Source organism: Plectropomus leopardus, chromosome 5 (assembly GCF_008729295.1).
Source record: "Plectropomus leopardus isolate mb chromosome 5, YSFRI_Pleo_2.0, whole genome shotgun sequence".
NCBI classification, from domain to species: domain Eukaryota; kingdom Metazoa; phylum Chordata; class Actinopteri; order Perciformes; family Serranidae; genus Plectropomus; species Plectropomus leopardus.
Window position 1 is genome coordinate 8,188,759 of NC_056467.1, and position 15,228 is coordinate 8,203,986.

The following is a 15,228-nucleotide window of genomic DNA, read 5'->3' on the forward strand; positions in this document are numbered from 1 at the left end:
GACTGCCAACGCAGGAAGTAATCTGTACTTTATTGCTTTTGACACGGTGGAAATTAAGGGTGTGGTGGACGGGAGTGAAACACATTAGACTTTTATACAGGAGACTGTCGCAGACTTACCCCAGTTTGCCCTTTTCATGTTCAGAGACACAGAGCTGAGCAAAAATGGTGTCCAGAAATGATTTATTACCTTGCTAAATTAGTATGATATGAACCAACATTTAAAAGTTTTAGCAGTTATAATTCCCATTATTATGTTTCTTTGTATTATTTGACATTTTTAACAAAAAAAAACAGCATTTATGTTTTTACTGTTTCATATAAAATAAGCAACAACGTATTTACGGCGACCATCTTCGTTTGATTGAGGTCTTTGTTTTCACTGTGCAGCAGATGGAAAGTTTTTTCATTCAGGTAGTTAAAAGAGTCTTTGAGGAGTCTGGATGTTCCTTGGGAAAATGTGTACATATTGTTGACTTTTGGATTTTAAAAAATGACTGGACTTTTTTTTTTTTTTTTTAAGAACATATGTTTGGCTGTGTGAAATAAATATAATAAGATGATGTTGGAGAGACAAACTGGGCTTAATTGCAAACATACATTACATTTGCCTCAAATATTACAAGATTAAAATAATATCATTATCATTCCTTTAAGTGGAAATAGACACATTTTCTTTCTCCCTACATTAACAACGCAGACCAAGCCTCTTCTTTTGGGATTCTGTTCTGCTCATGAAACAAAGTTTTTCTCTCACACATTTTGTCATTTCTGTGGTTTTACATGCATGTGTGTATCTCAAATTTGTCATTATTTATGGAGCTGTTTGTAATTCTTTGATGTAATACATTGAATCTAATGAACCTACTACCCAAGTAGTTTTTTCCACAAGATACTCTTTTACTCTTACTCTGCTAGCCTTCATTTTTTATGAGTACTTTTACTTCTACTTGAGTCAGTATAGTCATATAATGACAACTTAAGTACCATTTTTATTTACTCCAGCAGATGTGGATCATCTACCCTAACTGTGGAAACTTTACCTGGCAGAGCCTTGTCGCTTTGCTCTGCGGAAAACTACAATCGATCCGCTTGTCTTTGCAGTAGCGGCACCAACAGTGATGCCACCTGAAACTGCTGAGAGAAAAAGTCATCATACATAGGAGCGTATTTTACAAATGGCGAGTCCGGATCTAATTCAGGATTTCACACAATAGTCCATAAAGGAATTAGAGTTAGATAAAATGCATGGTAACACAGAGAGTCGGGTGTCTTGCTAAAAAGGGGGCTTGGTGTAATTAATTAAAGCTCTAACTTAATGGATAAATGGGTAGTTTTTGATTAGATTTTTTGGTCAGTTCTGCTCTGTTAATAAGTTCAATGTTGGCTTTGAGGAAATAAGCACCTGAGCTGCTAAATGAAATCACAAGGTCAAACTGCATTCAAACTTCTGGCTCTGAGCACGTACAAACAATGCCTGGCAGAAATTTCCCAGGGAGGCAAAACACAGCGGCTGCCACACAATTTCATTATTTTAATACACAGTAAACACTGGCTGTGGGGAGCAAACGACAGCTGTGTTGGTTTGTGTGACCCTCTCTGGCCGGGCGCTCTGCCAAAAACTGTGGAGTCACTTCTGAAAAATTCATTCATCCACAATAATAAACATGCTCTTTAAAGGATTTGGAGGTAAAATTATTGTTGCTGGATAAATTTGTCCAGGTGAATGAATAAAGTGTAACTTAACTCAAGCTGCTGTCACCGCGAGCTAAGATGAAGTGGTTATAAATCTGCTGGGCAAAAAATAGGGCAGATGATGCTCCACATTTATGTCCAAACTAGTACAAAATGTACCTTTCTTGTGCACCAGCATGTCTATAATCCTGCTTGCGTTTGGCTGCAGCTAATTATCGTTGATTCAACAGTAATTACATCTACACAGTCATCATGTTTATCTAATGATGCTGTAATTCACATGTGAGTGTGTGTTTGTGACAGAGACAGGGCCAGCTAGAGGGAGAGACTGTGATACATTTCTGTTACTTCATGTATTGATTATACCTTTGAGATAAGATTAGGATAGCAGGACATCGGACTGGGACAGGACACATCCCCACTGGTCACAGGAGGGGGGTGAGAACAGAGAGTGATGGTGATGGAGGGTGTAATGAGGATAAAAATAAAGAACAGAGGACATGGACAGAAGATGGAGGAGGGGGTGAACACCGGGTCTCGGATATAAAGCCTCTCCCATGGGGGCTTTCTGTGCACTCCTGTTTCCAGTTGGGCTTAATATTTGTTATGAAACTTGATAAGGAGTCTGATCCTCATGCTGATTGGCCAATTACACAACTGATGGTCTCTCTAATGGAGTTAATACAACAATAATTGGAGACAGAGAAAAGGGGAAAGATGAGGGTTGAGCAGAGGTGGAGAGAGTGGAGGGCAGGGAACATAAGACCGCTGTGGCGGGATGGACCCATCAAGCCTGATGTGTATTAAAGTCGACTGAGAAGAAAGAATCACGTCACACAGTCCTCCTCAATGGTATATATAAGACATGACAGTCGCAGCTCTGATGAGCACTTTAAAGAGCTGATGTTACAGGACGCATGTGGGACAGGTGATGCTCATTTCTTAAAGGGGAACCCCACCTAAATTAAGAATCACAGTATGTTTTTCCATGGCCCAGAAAAGCTCAGTCAATATATGTGAACATGAGATGCTCTCTCTCAAAGCCAGAAACCAGTAAGTCTCAAACTTGTGACTTCATAGGATGTAAAATCTGGAGCTGCTTCATAGACGATGAATTGAAGCCTGATTTTTTGGACCCACAGGATGTTTGTTTTCTATTCTATAACCAAATGAGTTTTACTCTAGTGTAGCGTTCTCTAGGAACATCCCCCTGGGTGCTCGCAGTTTTATCAAGAACAGGCCAGAACTTTCCCAATTCACTGTCAACTCTATGACATCAAAAATTTGAGTTTTAGCAATCCAGCTTTTGGATTTGGGACAGAGTTGTTCATATGTACTTAGATTTTCTGATTGTTGGCTATGAATTTTGCAAATGGTCGCAGTTACCTTTTAACATAACCAAGTTAATTATGTGTGTGAACACATCTTACAAAAGGTATAGGTGGTAATTTAATGATTGACAGAGTGATGGATAAGAAGATTGACACACTTTAGATTTCAGCATTAACAATTACAAGCCCAAAGCTGTTGCCACGATTCACTTGCAACATAATATGAGAACAAATGATGTTAACTAACATCTTCCATTTGTATGTAAGTAGCTGCATGTTAATGCGTAACCTTTTTACCACCACTTTGGTCCAGACTTACTTTATTTCTAGCAGCAACATGAGATTCAAATTTTGAGAGAATTTGCTCAACAAGTACTTTACTTGATAGATTGCCACAAAAATCAGGTACAAATATTCATGTTCCGCTCAGGATAAACTGCAGGAACTTTAGTGATCCCTTAACTTTACACCATCATCAAGACAAAGTTTCAACTCATCCAATATTTTATAAACAAATACTGATCACATCCCTATGAATCTGAGCTGCTCTTATTAGCCAGTGCATGCTAACACGTCCACTACTCTCTGCTAATAATCCCACAAAGCAATGTGCCTTTTATAGATAAAAAGTAGTAGTAAGTAGTAGTAGTAGTAGTAGTAGTAGTAGTAGTAGTAGTAGTAGTAGTAGTAGTAGTTTAAAGTAAAACTGACTCCTGTCTTTATTTATCACTGTAAGGGCAATTGTAGAGCAGATTACCACCAGATAAACGAACAAAAATGCCATTAATCATAAAACTACAAATACTATAAGCTTAATAAACTGTATGTGGAATTGCTAATTAAAACATTAATAAAGAAGTACAAGTATTTAAACAATAATCTAAAAGGTTACACAACCTACAAGTCTTAATTTACTGCTCACTTCTACTGAGCATCTATGATATAGTGAGTAGTGAATGAGTGATTTTCTGACAAAATTTCGGGGCTATTTTAGCGAAAGTATGACTAAAAATAACCTGTTGCATTGTAAGGTACGTACATCACAGTGCTGTCACATCTCTTCATGGACTTTGGGCAGCAATTTAAAATAGAATGACTTTGTCTTCTTGTCCTTCCTCTATTTCCCACTTTACGATCTACTATCTATCAGTCTGTCCTTGTTACAAAGTCCGCTCCACATAGAAAGCAAAGAAATGGATGTCAGTCAGCTGCCCAACAGTACAGGCATCTCAGATATGCACAGATATGCAGAGAGGTCAGGAGAGCAATAATTAGGAGGCAACTGCACTGCAAGTCACCGGCTGTTTCCTGTGGGAACGCCAAGCCTCGCCCTCTCTCACTTTCTGTGATATGAATAGATACAAAGATGCGGCAGACAGGAGATAAGACGGTCCAGCCAGACAACCTGAAATACTCATTATCAATAAAAAAGAGAAGAACAGACGGGTGGTGAGGCGGTGATAAGGCGGAGTGGAGCAGCATGTCTCAGGTTGAGATATCGCTACTTTTATAAATTAATATATTTGTTCAAAAAATAATTAGTCCTTTAACTATAGAGCTGGCAAGAGAAGGAACAGGAAGTAAATAACCTTTTCATTTAGCTGTCCTGCTGATAGACTGGAAGCATTGTGTCTGTGTGTGTGCGTGTGCGTGTGTGTGTGTGTGTGTGTGTGTGTGTACATGGGCGGACCCTGTTTTAACACATTATATAAACCTTTAAGAAAAACAAATTAACTGGCACACACACACACACACACACACACAACTTCCCCACGTGTATTTTTGTCACTGACTCAATGCAGTTTTCAATTAAGTGATGTTTAGTTTTTAATTTTAAAAGATTTTCATTTCAGCTGAGTAAATTTGCAGACTAACTTTAGCAGTCTAGTGTGCTATGTTTGGCTTTTAAATCAAATTTCTAACGACAGGAATGTAAGAAACCATAAGATACTGTAGTGCTATTAGCTAAAGTACGAGTGATGGTCTACATACACATAGTTTCAAAAACTGTGTTTCCTGCAAAAAAAAAAAAAAAAAAAAGCCCTCCAGCAGAGTACTAAGGAAGAGGGAGGAAAGCCAGGCTGCAGGCTAGTCTCACACTAGAGATCCAAAGATGGTTGTCCTGCCTGGCCAAATCCTGGATGCCTAAGCTGGGTGGAACAGGAGGCACACTGTCTCTGGAAGACAGCTGAGGTGCCCAAACCCCCTTACTCCTGAGGAACCCATGAAATCCCTGCCCATCACGGATGCATAACGCAGTCAGCATGGAGAGGTTTCCACCAGCAGCTGCGCCCAACTAATGTGGAAATGCCAATGGGAGGGAAACAGAGGACTTTCAGAGTCATCGGGCATACACTGCTGTACAGTGCCAGAAACAGGCTGTGATAACAAAAAAGAATAAAAAGGTGCGAAAATGTGTCATTAAACTGTAAAAATACAGGAGAAAATACTTTAATGCCGACATAAAGCAGTACCTGCCACTGCTCTCCTCTCTTCTTCTCTCCTCTCTCAATTATTTTTGTAATTAATACAAGTGTTAGACTAAACCGACCCTGGTGAAGGTCTCGCCCTCTCCGGGAACACACTGTCCCACTCCGAGAGACTATGAGTGTGTGTGTGCCAATTTGTTCCTCCAAAACAAACCAGGTTATACAGAAGTACTCGCTGCCGAACCACCAGATTATGGAGCAGCTTCTTTTTCAGGCTGTGAGACTCCTCAACTCCCCCTTCAATGCCAAAAAGATGTCGCAGGATTTAGGGTCAATTTTGATTTAATATTTTCATTTTAAGAAAGATGACAAATAAATCTTCCGTGTACCTTGATAATGCTGCAGTAAGTTTGTAACCCTGAATTACCTGATGGTTCACTGTAACATTTAACATAATAGCTACCAAGTACTGAAGCCTATTTGTTGCCTTAAATGCTGACTTTAAAGATCACAAACAGGCTACATGACACACACATGCAAACACACTGTATCTTGATGCTAGATTTACATTCTAAACAGCGAAGGAAAACACTACAAGCTAGTAAAAGGTTACGTACTGCGGCTTTTGTCTTGCCTTTGAAATGTCAGTGCTGTTTTGTGTCTTACTGCACAAATGGTGCCAAGAGACCTCTGACAGACATTTACCTGTTCCTTCTTCCCAACAGCAGCGAGACACTGATAAAGGCCACAGGCTGAATCATGTTTGTTTCTTTGTCTATGGCTGTCCTTTACACAGTTAATCTCACTTTATTTGGATAGCTCGGCAGAGCTGATAGTCAATTTTGTGTTAGATGACTATAATGCATTAGCAGGTGCATAAAAACAGAGCCTTTTGATCCAAAAAACATCTGAATTAAAGCTCAATGTGAATAACAGGTAAAAACAACTCATTGAGAGAAATTTCCCTCTGTTTGGGTTCAACAGATAAAAAAGGTGTCATGTGAATTCTCTTTCAATTACGTTGCACAATATCTGCACATGCACATCCTTGGATGTAATTCAAAAGTGCTTCATGGTTCATTTTTTGTCATTTGCAAAAGCTCTCTGCCACTTTTAGTGTGTGGCACAAAATGACTGTGCATCATCTTCTCATCTGAAATGTGTGCTATTTAATTTTTAAGTCTGGACAATGACAAGGATGTAAATATATATTTGTGAGAGTGATTAGATTTAAAAGTTTTGCTTTTAACCAGCAGAGGTTTTTGTCCTCTACCACAGTACTGCATTGCAGTGAAAAACATGGTTGCCTGGCATCACCAACTATCTCTGTCATATCACAGGAAATGCCATAAATTCTATCTAATCCTATTCATTTTCTGGGACCCTCTTCCTCTTTATCATATAGTTCAATCTTACCCTGTCTCACTGACTTGAGTCAAAAGAGAGAGAGAAAAAAAAAAGAGTTAAGCATCTCTCACATGACACTGAATACTTCCCAACCAACTCCACCACTTCAGACTAGCAGATAAACACACCAACAGAAAGGTCCTGAGGAAAAGGAGAGAGATATGAAGACAGAGAGGGAGAGGCGCAGAATGAATGAATGTCAGGCCTGAAAGAGAGAAGGCCGCAGAGCGAGGTATGGGGAGAGAAAGAATAAATGAATCTCTGCAGACTAAAAATAGCACCCTCAATCCCCTGTGCAGAGCTGGGTAAATAGGGCCGTCTTGGGTGGGTGTTTGGACACTTGTTAGAGACAATACCATCTCATCCTTTACACCCCAAGACAAGGTGCATAGTCACGCATAAACACACACGCTCACACACACACACATATTTGTACAAACAGACAGCAAGAAGCATGGGAGTTCAAGTGCAATCAAATGTGTGCCTGTGTGTGTCTGTGTGTGTGAGAGAGAGACTATATGAGTGGTCCCCCGCAGCTGCCAATCACAACACGAGTGAAACACATAAGAGGAACAAGAGGGAGTTTAAAAGATGGAGTAATTGAGGGTAGAGAGGAAAAACAGGGGGGAGACCGGGTATGGAAATATGAGTGAGTCGGTGAATAAAAAGTGGTTATGTTTAAAGGCCAGAGAAGGAGGGTTCGACAGCGGGAGGAGGGAAGGGACGAGGAAAAACTGTGTAAGGTGGTCAAGAAAAGCAACACAAAAGACTGCACTTTAAAACATCAGCTGTTTTCTCTCTAAGGGCAAATGTTCAGAGTGTTCCATCTGCTTCACACACATTGAAAAAACATTTTGGATAAATGTTCACCAACAGAAAGGATTGTTTTTCTTAATTTCTGCAGAAACAAGTAGATTTTGCTAGCTCACAGTTGTACGCCACCACCCACCAGTCAAGCTGCATTTTATATTAATTTCTGTCCAGCCTCACGTCACCAATACAGCATCACTGCTTAAATGTGGCTGCAAAGAAGCTACAAACTCTAAAACATCGACGTCTCACACACATGTCTATTGTTTTCAAACAAGCATGCACACTACTGGTCAGATATGGCACTGGTGTCCATCTTTTCCTCTGAATGTTATGCAATCTGCAAAGTTTAAAGGTGAAAACCCAAGATTAATGTTACCCATTCAGTACCAGACCAAATGTCTCCCCTTCTGTTCCTGAGTAAAGACATTGGGTTACGGCCAAAAACATGTATTTGCAGAACATTCTGATGTCATAGTGAAGTTGACAGTTGAACGTCATCATTTTATCCTATTACATATCTGTTTGAAAATGTGCTACCATTAGTGCATGGATTTTTGAATTACAGACAAAAACATATTTTCTGAGGTCAAAGGAACCTTTGACCACTAAAATCCAATCAGTTCATCTTTGAGTCGGCTGGTGCCGATCCCTCGAGGCTTTCTCGACATACTGCATCATGAGAACAAGATGGACACAAGTTCACAGTGATCTTGATCTTTGACCACCAAATTCTAACAAGTTTATCTTGAGTCCATGTGGACATTTGTGCCAAATTTGTTGCATCGTCAAGAATAGGAAAGATCGAATACTAATAACCCAAAAACATAATGCCTCTGTCCAAGGCTGTCGCCAGGGCGTAGGCATATAAATGACCGAGAATTTCAAGCAATAATTCTGCCAATGTGTGAGAAGAGCAGGCTGACAGGGGTAGCAACAGTAGCCAATGGTCAATAGCAGCCAGAATGCCAAAAGCTGTTCATCTGTTCCTTAGTGTTAGTCAGTTTTACCTTGCCAATATGTTACCAGATTAGATTTAATTAATGTGTAATTACACAGCAGAAGTCAAAACTAGAGGGTGCTCTGTACTGTGTTCATGGGTGCGTTTTCATTTTCGTCTTCTGGACAACTGCCTGGCCGGCTGCAATGGCGTGGATGACTGTCAGAAGAATGGGCTGTAGCTGCGACCAGCTGCTAGTGTAATTTACTCTCAGTTGTTCGGCCGCAAACATTTCAACAATCACATAGCTACTGAAGGACATAGTTACTCCATCGGCCCAACTGGATGGTATAAGAAGAGCTCATCTGGTCAATTAAACAAGAAGAACTTCATCATAAGTGTGCATGCTTGTTTGAAAAATATAGACATTTTCTACAGCGCACCATGCTCTTCAAAAGGAGACAACACTCACTCTGTGACCATTTCAACGTCTGTTGTTATGCCCCCTGAGCTCCGCAATATCTCCATGGTAAGGACCCTCAAAGAGATATGTAATCGACCACCGACTACTGTTTGATGAGATTCTCTCTTCAGGGAACTGCAGCTGTTGAGATACTTGCATAACTGTCAAATCAAATCAATCTATCTACTCCGATGGGAAATATGATATGCATGCAGGGTTTAAAACACAAAAACAAAACAAATCAGGCAACTGGGACAATCACACAAACTGTAAGACCATAAAAATGATTAAAAAGTCACATCAGATTTGAAGTTGCATAAAGTGCAAATACATACACGGAAAAAGCAACATTTCAGTGAAAAAAGAGGCCAAGAGGTAAGCTATTAATGTGTATACAGTTTTCTACATTCAGACCATCATTAGTCATACATACAAGGCCAACATTCAGCTTTTTTTTCAAGTGAGATGAAGGCAATGAGTTCAAACTCTTTCAGCAGGACAAACTACGGAGCTGCTTGCAGGGTCTGACTCACCCTTACTTCTAAGATTTACATGTCAGACAACAGTAAATAAAGATAAGATGAAGGTAGGTCTTTAAACCCTCTATAAAAATAGTCATCAAAGCAGAAAAACACTTAAGGGAGTTCATTTTCCTCACGATGAAAACTCGCTGCATCTCTTTAAAGCTCTAAATTGATTTTAGAACTCAGTTTCTTGTCCAGAACTGTGCCCAAATATTTGTCGTGTGACACCAGCTCGATTTCCTCTCACTTAATAACAGTCATTTAAGCAGCAGAGGACGACTCTCTAAAATCAATACTTGTGTCCTTAGTTTTTGCTACATTTAGCAGGATGAAGGGCTTGTCAGGCCGTGACACAAAGTCCTCCTCCACAGGCCGGTGATCTTATTCCACCCCGTCCAAGTAGGCTGACTAACAACCGAATCATCAGCACATTTTATTATGTGTCTCATCATTGCTTTGACAGGTGTTCTTATAAATAATATAAAGAAGGTGAGGAAGACCTTGTGAGGATCTGAAGAAGAATTTGATTTAAAGGGAGACAGACTGTCTATAGTTAACTAGGACCTGTAGGTTAAGGGCACAGTTCCCATTCACAGTGGATGGTTGACTTGTGAATGACTTATCAGCAAATTAGTACTTACAGTATATGGGTTTAGTGACTATATTTAGACATTTTGACCTGAAGAAAATCTGACTAGGTTCCAAATTTGCATGCATTACCACTTTTCTTGATAAAGAAATAGTCATGTGACATGTCCAGAAATACACTTATTCACTTTCCTGCTGAGAGTTAGATGCTATGATTGACACCACTCCACCAACAGTAATCTTAAAAGCTCACGAATTAACACATGGTATCTTCTTTGTTTAATACATACAAAAAACTGAGTCGGGCCAGCTGTTTTTAGTCTTTGTGCAAAGCTAACCTTAGCGACTCATGGCTGTAGCCTCATACTTACTGGTCAGATATGCCACTGGTGTCCATCTTTTCCTCTGAATGTATTGCTGTGTAAGAGATTTGGATTTTCTAAAGTCCTTTTTTTTTTAAAATTCATTTTTAATTTTTTTTTTTTTTTATTAACTGACATGAACTGACCATGAAACTTTCCATCAAATAGGCCGGAACAAAGTGGTATTTCCTTTTAGATGGGTTGCCTTGAGTATTTCAAAGCTGAAAAATAAAACCCATATGACCCTGAAAAGTAGATGAAATGCTAAAAAAGTTGCACAAAAAGAGGTCTGCTAAATCCCCTCGTTCGTTCGTATGTTATCACTTGATTAAATGGGCATTAGTGTTTATTAACATTCGAGATATGGGTTAGCAGGGTCCTGCAACACTGAATAGTAGGTTCATAGGGCCATTATCAGTCCATTAAATGACCATGTTTATTTATGCCATGACAGAGGAAGTTGGGTGATTTAATGTTAGTAAAGAATAGTGCAGTAAGAGTGAGAAGGTCTGTGTATGGAGGAGGTCAGGATGTTGAATGGGTCAAACAAACAGGACTTTCAGGAGAATGGAGTTTGTGTGCCATGTAAAACTGAAAGTAAACATCAAGAAATTCAAATCATGTCTTGTAGTCTATGTCACGTGGCATATGTCATTTACATTCACATTATTGACAGACAGACTTAAGCCAAACCATGTTGTTTCTACAGCCTTTGCCCTAACCTTATGAAAGTAAAGATTAAACCTAACAAAATTGTTCCCGATGACAAAGGGAATTTAATGAGCTGATAGCAATGTTCTTTATCTACTAGCTGGTGTAACAGGGCCTATATCTTTGATACCAATAACAACTAAAAACATCTATTTAATACAGTGAATAAGAGCCAAAATGGGTGGGCTAAATTGACAATACTGAATCAGGCTAGGGGATTTTTTAATTGCATGGGGAAAATGTATGTTTTGGCAGGGAATTTCACAACCCTGTCAAGCATGAAAAAAGACAAGAAAAACACCAAAAAAGTATTCTCAGAAATGCATTATGCAATATTGAATAAATTACTGCAGTATCATTTTACATTCGCATGTTTTTAATGCCTGTGCAACAACCTTTTCCTGTAAAGCCTTTTGGCATTTACAGCTGATGTAGGCTTGTATTATCTAGCATCTGCTCAGCCTCTGTAGTTATAGTCACCAGCATGAAAGCTTAATTTACAGACGGTTAGCAGTTCATCTCTACATCTGGACATTTATTCTCCCCGCATTTGTCAGTGAATCAGTCTTACAAAATGAACCACCTAATGCAGTTTAAATGAGCCCTAAACCTCTAATTTACAGTGGGGGTCAAGCCTTTTTCCTGTGCCATTACTGTCCCATTCCATGTTATCAGCAGGAGGTAGTGTACCAGTGGGAAAGTACAGTCATAAAAAAGTGATAACTAAATACTGCAATTTGCACCTCAGGTGCATGTTTTGTCTCAAAATGACTCTGAAATTGCAGTGAACCTATTATGTGTCTCATGCCTACTCAAAACACATGTAGCATAGCATGCCATCTTGTTACGTGGTACATTTTAGTAAAAGCTTTTAATCTTAAACTGGGACAACACAGTTTGTGAACAAGAAGCCCTGTGCTGTGATTACAGATTAGGTCTCAAATATACTCTGGCATCATAAATGAGTCTGTCTCCTCTGCCACACATGCATGCTCGCATGCACGCTCGCATGCACACACACACACACACACACACACACACACACACACACACACACACTAACCCAGTGACTGCACCACACAACCACAAACCAACAGGGAAATGTACCCATAACCGCTTAGGCACTTGTATAAGAAACTGCCTCGTCACACCTCATGCATATGAAGCTGCACACACTGTGGGACAAACACTTCATTCACAAGCACACACACACACACACACACACACACACACACACACACACACACACACACAGACAAAACAGGTCTGCAGCTGAAGATAAATAGGCTGTGGTGGGCATTAATGCATGGAGAGTAATATAAACATTCAAATACAAGCGGCAGACTTTCTGTGGTTTCAACTTAATGGAGGGCAGATATACATTATGGCTCTATCAGTGCAGAGATAAAGAGCGAGAGGCATACATAGAAGATACATTCGAGGAGAAATATTGCATTCCTGTATGTTGCATGTGTACTTGTATATGTTGTGTTTGTGGAGAGGCAGAAAAATGTTGCCCAAAAACTGAAAATTACATTTTCATGAACTGTCTGCTGAACTGTCTGCTGCAAACTCAGGTGGCAAAAACCCAATAAAAACACTCTTTTTTATGGCAGTCCATGCAAAGTGCTGTGCTGTTATTATTTCCTTAGTCTGTAACTCAGTTTTCATTGTATTCACTGTTAGAATATGCTTGCTTTAAAGGATATAAAATGTCTTGCCACAGTGGATGCCTATATGTTCAGAGAAATAGTAGTAAACGCCTGAAAGGACTGCAATCATGCACATAACAACTACCACTTGGACCAAGATACCTCAAAATTGTCTGCCATTGTGCCTGGATCATTATGTGACAGAGCCCCAGTGATAGAAATGACAACAGCAGAATATTGTTAGAGCAGTGCCTTGGGCCATTTCTGCTGTCCAGGCATGATTGTATTGTTGTCGTTTGATAGGAGGCAATAACATGCAGGGTTGCAATCATAATTCACACAGCTAGCATGTGAAAAACATGCACAAAAGTATTCATGTTGAAAAGGTGTGCATAATTTACCTGTATCTGTTTGACAATGCAGTATCGCTGCATTCACAGGTGATTATAGCCTCCAGGCATGGCTGGGTTAATCCAATGGAGGGCCTTGGGGCAAAAATGAAGCACTGAGCCCCCACTGACTACCCCTTCCTTACACTCACTTTGAATGCACCCTGTTGCAGTCAAGTATATATTTTCCTCAAAGCCAAAGAAAACAACCAATTTTACACTGGAAAACCACTAAGCTACCAGTTTGCTTTGTGTCACTTAACTGACTCTTCCCCTCCATTGACGAGATTTTCCCTCACTCTGTGTTTTCACTTTTATAGTGCAGGGGGCACTGTTACAGTTGTTGTGCAATAAAACAATATTTCCATGTCAAAAAACAAACAAACGAGATGATCTAAGATCCCAGGGTGACGGGAGGAGAGAACTACTAATGCGCTGACTATATCGCTATTTAGCGGCTTTTCAGACCCTCTCAGCTGCGTTTTATTTAAAAAGCAGCAAGAGACACACTTAGCAACTTTTTTAGATCATCGGGGAACAAGGAGGACATATACTGTCTTTTATTCCCATGCCCGCTCTTCACAGTAACTGCAGAACACCAGCCTCTCCCCTCTCTCTCCTCCTGCGCCAGGTGTGTGTGTGACATAGACAGGCGGACGAGAGGAGGCGCTACTCGTGGTGTGAATTCAGATGAAGTGAGTTTCCAGCTCACTTATGTTGAAAGAATAAACTGATATCTGATGTTTGATTCCTTCCAACCAACAACAAGCAGAACAACATGTAAATATGCTGTTTGCAGCAAAGCTGTTAGGCCTGCTTCTGTAGCTGTGGTCCCACTATAACGCAAACAGAATATTATTTTCGGCATTGTTTTTGTCCAATTGAAGTTAACATAAGAAAATAAGAAGAGAAGAAAAAAAAATGTAAAAATGAAATTGATTTTGCACTTGAAGATTCCTTTCTTTTACAAAACTGTGTTTTTCTCAGCTTTTTGTCCAGAATGTCATTTTTTTAAATTGAAAATGCACAAATTCATATTTTGGTTATAAAAAGAATGGAAGAAGCTAGAATCAAAAGGGTTTTTTTGTGTGTATGAAAGCTGAAGATCTGTTCTTTATCTTGATTAATTGTATTAATTGTTTATATAATAGGTAATAGGTTTATATAATAGGTCTTGAGGCGCTGGCTGGCAAAATGCTCTGGTGGGAAAAGAGTAAAAGACACATTTATTTGGGAATATAAACAATGTCAGCACACTATCAACTAAATTAATAAAGGCTTGGCTGCTTATACCAACCAAGACTTTAGGGTAAGGTTAAAGTTGACAATTGTTTTAGAAGTGCATACATCTGAACTAAATCACAATTAATCAAAGTACCACAAACCAGCTATCACATGATAAACCTGCAGCTTTTAGGGGCCCCAGGAGGTCTGGGGCAGTTGCCGGATTTGCGTGGTTGCTAATCCAGCCTTGCCTCCAGGGGTTAATTTTACACTATACACACACAGACACACATACACACACACATACACACACACACAGAGGTCAGATAAACTTATCAGCATTTGCAAAGTGAGTTACAGTCTATTTCGATGTAGCCTATTTTGGTCGAGGCCATTAGAACAGAGTAGCTGAGTGCATTCAGTGCTCCATATCAACATGTTCACACACATACACCAAACAAAGATCACACTGTACACATCTTTCACCACAATAACAAAAAATAGCCATGCTGAGTCTACAACCCTCTGCTCAGAATCCATTTTAACTATACATGCATGGTTGCTAATGTTCGCTTGACCAAAGCAGGTCTACCCAGAGAGAGGCTTAGTGGGTGGAAGTGTTGGCAACCTCATACACTGTTTGTTACCAGGTGGGATATTCCCAGGGGTCATATTGACTACACTCATCTCAGGTAGTATTAGCG

General features: G+C 39.7%; 1 protein-coding gene across 5 annotated transcripts in view; it reads right to left on the reverse strand.

The window, feature by feature from the left end:
• Nucleotides 1–15,228, reverse strand: part of LOC121943293 (rap1 GTPase-activating protein 2-like) — a 109,581-nt gene that overhangs the window by 32,788 nt on the left and 61,565 nt on the right. The window lies entirely within an intron of this gene.